This window comes from Lycium ferocissimum, chromosome 12, assembly GCF_029784015.1.
Source record: "Lycium ferocissimum isolate CSIRO_LF1 chromosome 12, AGI_CSIRO_Lferr_CH_V1, whole genome shotgun sequence".
NCBI classification, from domain to species: domain Eukaryota; kingdom Viridiplantae; phylum Streptophyta; class Magnoliopsida; order Solanales; family Solanaceae; genus Lycium; species Lycium ferocissimum.
Genome location: NC_081353.1, coordinates 39,317,101 through 39,322,018, shown reverse-complemented (window position 1 = coordinate 39,322,018; position 4,918 = coordinate 39,317,101). Strand labels below are relative to the sequence as shown.

Genomic DNA, 4,918 nt, shown 5'->3' with positions numbered 1-4,918 from the left:
AAAAGGGGGTTGGGGCTGGATGGTATCCGGGCATCCAACTCATCAAATGTTAGTGCCACGGACGGATGTCCACCTTGGATAACTTTAAAAAACGAGGTATATTGGCCCCAAAGTATAACAACAAGTGGCATATTCGCCCTTTTCTATCCAAACTTGTGGCAACTAAACCATTTCAATTAAGCAACATAAATTTACTACAAAAACCATTTTAATACAATTGAGATCAAAAGTGACATCTCCAATTTAAAAGGGTCAAAATGGTTAGAGGCGTGAGTGGTATGCCACGGGCATCCAACTCATCAAATGTTAGTGCCACGGGGATCGATGTCCATTGGATAACTTTAACGGATAGGCATATTTGGGCCCCCAAAAGATAACGGCAGAGATATTTCCCCAAAGTATAACGAGGGGTATATTTGACCCTTTTCCGTTCAAACTTTGGTGGCTACTAAGCCATTTCAATTCAAGCAACATAAATTTACTACAAAACCATCTTAATACACATTATAGATCAAAATAAAGATCTCCAATTTACTTAACAGATAATTAACTCAAATACCCCCAACTTAACCCCCAAAATCAACAGCAAAGTAATCAGTCACAAGCAACAAACTTAGAGGGAACTCTAACTCTTCGGAAAATTAACATAGAAAGGCTACTTATCCACAATTTATCACATTAGCACATTAATCAGAAAGATAAAATCAATTAGGAAAGGGATTAAAGAATTGTGACTCACTCTCTTGAGTACGAAATCGCCGTCGTAACTGTAGTCGTACTTGTACCACAGGGAACACTTGGACATACAGTCAACTTTACTAGATGGGGGCAGAAATGGCTATTTTCCTCATCTTTTTGGTTTTTTTAATGGTAAAAAACACACGTGAAGTATGCATAGTTTTTCGAGTTTTCGTAGCTAAAAGTTTAATGCTTTCTTTCTAAACTATCACCAATTATGTATCAAAAGTTAGCTTAACTATCAAGTGTTTGCGGCAAATATTTATGAAAACACACCACGATTAGTATGCACTGGTACTGTAAACTCGTAAAAAAGTGATACTTAAGGTGTGTTTTTTTTTTTTTTTTTTTATCATTATCTCTTAGTTCTTTTTAAATTTTCCAATTAGTTCCTTTAATTATCCGTGTGGAGTATCGTTTGGCACCATTTTTAAACAAAATAAAAAAAAAAAATAAGAGTGTATACCACGCACCATCAGATACTAGTTGAGATGTCTCTTGATAGATAGTTGATGATAGTTTAGGAACAAAATGCAAACATCTAATGGTTCATGTAGAAAATGCACAAAAAAATGATACTTCAAGTGTGATTTTGACCATTATATCTTCTTTTTTCTTAAATTTTCTTTGTACTTTTTTGATGGTTTGTTTTTGTTTTTCTCCTTAATTTTATTTATACTTTTTTGAATTAGACTAATGAAGGTTTGATGTGAATATCTTTGCAAGTTGAAAGTAGATATTGTTATGGGCAAATGCACCTTTAATACTTGAGATGAGTCTCAATTCTTATGATGTGGAGAAACTGTTCAAAAGATAGTTAAAAGATGTTAATATGTTTTTAAACCTTTGTTTAAAATTATTGTATATGCATTGCATATTGCATTGTATTGTGTTATTATTTTCAATACGTTCATGTTATGATTATTACTTTGTGTGTTGTATTATTAAATTCATTATTATGTAATTAATATTAAATTTATACAAGGAGTTAAGGAGATATTGCTTGTGAGCTGGGACTGGTTGTGTACCAATATTTCTCAACCTTTTTATCATTCCTTCATACGCAATGCAAAGGGAATACGGGGGGAAATAGGATCTCTTGTCCTCTTATAATTTGAATAGAAAAATATGTCTTTTTCAGATCTCTTATATGTCTTTTTTCAGATCTGTATAAAAAATGAAAATCTCTTGTAAAAAGGTCATAAAAATTTTTTACAAAAAAATTGTAAAGGGCCAAAAATCAATTTCTTCTGAAATGCAGCTCCTGCCTCAAGGGCGATACATATAATTTATCATTTTTCTTTGATAAAATCAGTCTCTTATGATCAGCGCGAAATTATAGAAAACTAGAACATTTTAACTATATAGAAGAGCCGGTTGGCTACTTTTTCGTCGTCAGTCGTCAGTCCATTAAAAAAAGAAGTGTGGGCTCCATATTAAACACAAACCAATATTAAAAAAAAAAAAGTGGAACCCACCATCTCCAAAGTCACGGGAAAAAAAAGTGGACCCCATATTAACAAAATCAAGCAATTTAAAAAAAAAAAGGTGAATCCCATATTAAAACAACAAACAATGTCAAAAAAAAAAAAAGTGCATCCAATTTTAAAAAATCAAACAATATTCATGTAATTTTCAAAGTATCTCATTAAATCAATAATGATGGATTCATTACCACATGCGTATCAACCCAATAGTGGGAGCAAATGAAATTATGTCACCAAAAACATAGACTCATATTATGTTTTTCTTCAAAAGGTTATAAATAAACCATACAATTTTCTTTTTTTATATTAGCACTGAGACGTCATCTGATATTGAATTGTGTATTTGTTTATTCCGCTATGTTATTTATTTGTTATGTTTACTAAAATAAATATACTTAAAATACTTATATTTTACTACTATATAGAAGAGCTTTTATCGACAAAAAATCATCGTCCGTCCTTTGATCCCACTTTTTTATTTAAGCAAAAAATCCTTTGTGGTCCCACCCACTTTTTTATTTAAGGGCAAAAAAATTAGATAGAAATACTTTATTATATTTTTATTTTTCTACATATAACATCGGGTTACTCACGTGCTTCGCGTCATACTCTTAAAAAAAAAAAAGAAGGTGGACCCCATACTAAAAACACCAAGCAATATTTAAAAAAAAAAAAAAGGAAAAAAAGTGGACCACACCCTCTCCAAACTCATAAAAAAATGGACCCCACCCTCTCCAAACTCATGAAAAAAAAAGTAAACCATATTAAAAAAACAAGCAATGTCAAAAAAAAAACGGCAACTCGTATATTAAAAAATCAAACAATATTCATGTATTCTCAAAGTATCCCTATAAGTCAATAATAATGATTCTTACTGCAATGCGTATCAACCCATTAATGGAGCAATAAAATTATTGCACAAGAAAAAACATGGACCCTATATTATTGCTTTTCTTCAAAAGGTTAAGTAGCCAAATACATACAATTTCTTTTCTTTTCTTATATTAGCCTGATATCTAATCTAGATAAATTAGTCAAATTATAATTCTAATTGACGTTTCCTTAAAAAACCATGCAAAAAATAACATGACAAGTAAAATAAGCTAAACCGAGATTATTTACGAAAATTAAAAAACGATTTTTCGTTTAAATAGAAAATCAATTTCTACTTTGTTTTATTTTAAAGATGTAAAATTAATTTAATAATTTAATTAGAATTATCCAAATAAAAATTTTGATAAAAAATAATAAGTATTTTACCCTTTAAATTAATCGAAGAAAGTATCACGATTTTAAATATTGATATTTTTTTATCTCAAAGGGAAAAATATTTTCCCTTTTTAAACAAGTCTTCTTTTTTAAAAAAGTATTAATAAATTTTTGATTTTGTTTCAAAAGAAACACGAATATAATAAATTTTTTAGACCCGAAGCAAAACACAATGTTATATTAATCGTTTTTAACATAGATATATATATTATCCTTCAAACCTAAATCCTGTTTAAATTTTAAAAGTTTTGGGCCGGGATAGGCCATTAGTTATCTTTATTAATCATTCTTCATCGACTAAAAAACCACTTGACTAGTATAACCATAAAAAACAAATTAGCACGACTAATAAATTTTATCTTATCTCCTTTTGGTTTTTCAATCCGTTTCGGTATCCTGGGCCGACTAATGGGGTTTGTCGGATAGTCCCATTGTACATATCCTTAGTCTTCAGATGAAATAAAGAAAAAAAAAACTTTTTAGAGATTTCTCATTTTTAAGGTTCAAAAATTCTAAAAATTTTTGGAAGAATTCTTAACGTCAAAAAAAGAGTTCCCTTCTTTTGGGTTCCCCCCTTCTTCTGGTTTGTGGCTTGAAATTTGGGGAATGAAAACACGCCCCGCCGTGTAATTTTTCAATTTTTTTAGATCTATTTATTTTCTTCCTTTTTATTTTTTTTTTGATTCCCAAATGTAAGGAAATATTATTTTTATATGTGAAAAATGAAATGGACAAAGTTATTTTTTTTTAAAATAAGGGAGCTATTGAAAGGGTTTTTAAGTTTTTGTTCATTCAAGTGCTAAACTCATTTTAGATCCTTAGTTATTGTAAATTGAAAAAGAAGAAAAAATTTGAATCCACCATTGTTGAACCAAAACAAGAACAAAAAAAGAGTTTGTCAAAATTTTTGTTGTTGGCCCAAAATTTATTATTGGAGTTTTGGGTTTTGATGTTTTTGTAAATTGTAGTTGAAATTTGAGTTGATTGGGCGGATTGGTGATTTTTTTTTGAATTTTGAAACTAACATTTAGCCTTTAAAATTAAAAAGGGGGGAAAAAACCGAAAATCCTTTTAAATTAAGTCCTTTCGATAGATTGAGCCCTTTTTTTTTTTTTTTAGGTTTTCACGATTGAAGGAGGGGCCCAGCCTCCTCCCCGCAATTTAAAAAAAAGTTTGGGGGGTTTTAGTACCTAGTAAAAATAAGGGGGTTTTTCTACTTTAGTCAATTGGCATCTAGGGCCTTTTCCCTTTTTAAAAACCCCCCCAAAAAAACTAAAGTCTACAAATCTTATCATTCCACCACCCTTTTTTTTTTTTTTCAAAAAAGCTTCTTGGTTACCCTGGGCCATTTAACTATGGGATTTTTTAAAATTTTTTTTTGTATAACTGGGTTTTTAAATTTTTGATGGAGGGGTTTTTTTTAT

General features: G+C 30.0%; 1 protein-coding gene across 2 annotated transcripts in view; it reads right to left on the bottom strand.

The window, feature by feature from the left end:
* LOC132040970 (cell division control protein 2 homolog A-like) overlaps window positions 1–871 on the bottom strand; it is a 79,677-nt gene extending 78,806 nt beyond the window's left edge. Inside the window, exon 1 of one of the 2 annotated variants that reach the window (XM_059431681.1) lies at window positions 740–871. The gene's annotated coding sequence lies outside the window, so the exon portion shown is untranslated. The remainder of the gene's footprint in view (window positions 1–739) is intronic. The other variant, XM_059431682.1, reaches the window with a different exon arrangement.
* Window positions 872–4,918: the final 4,047 nt, after the last annotated feature.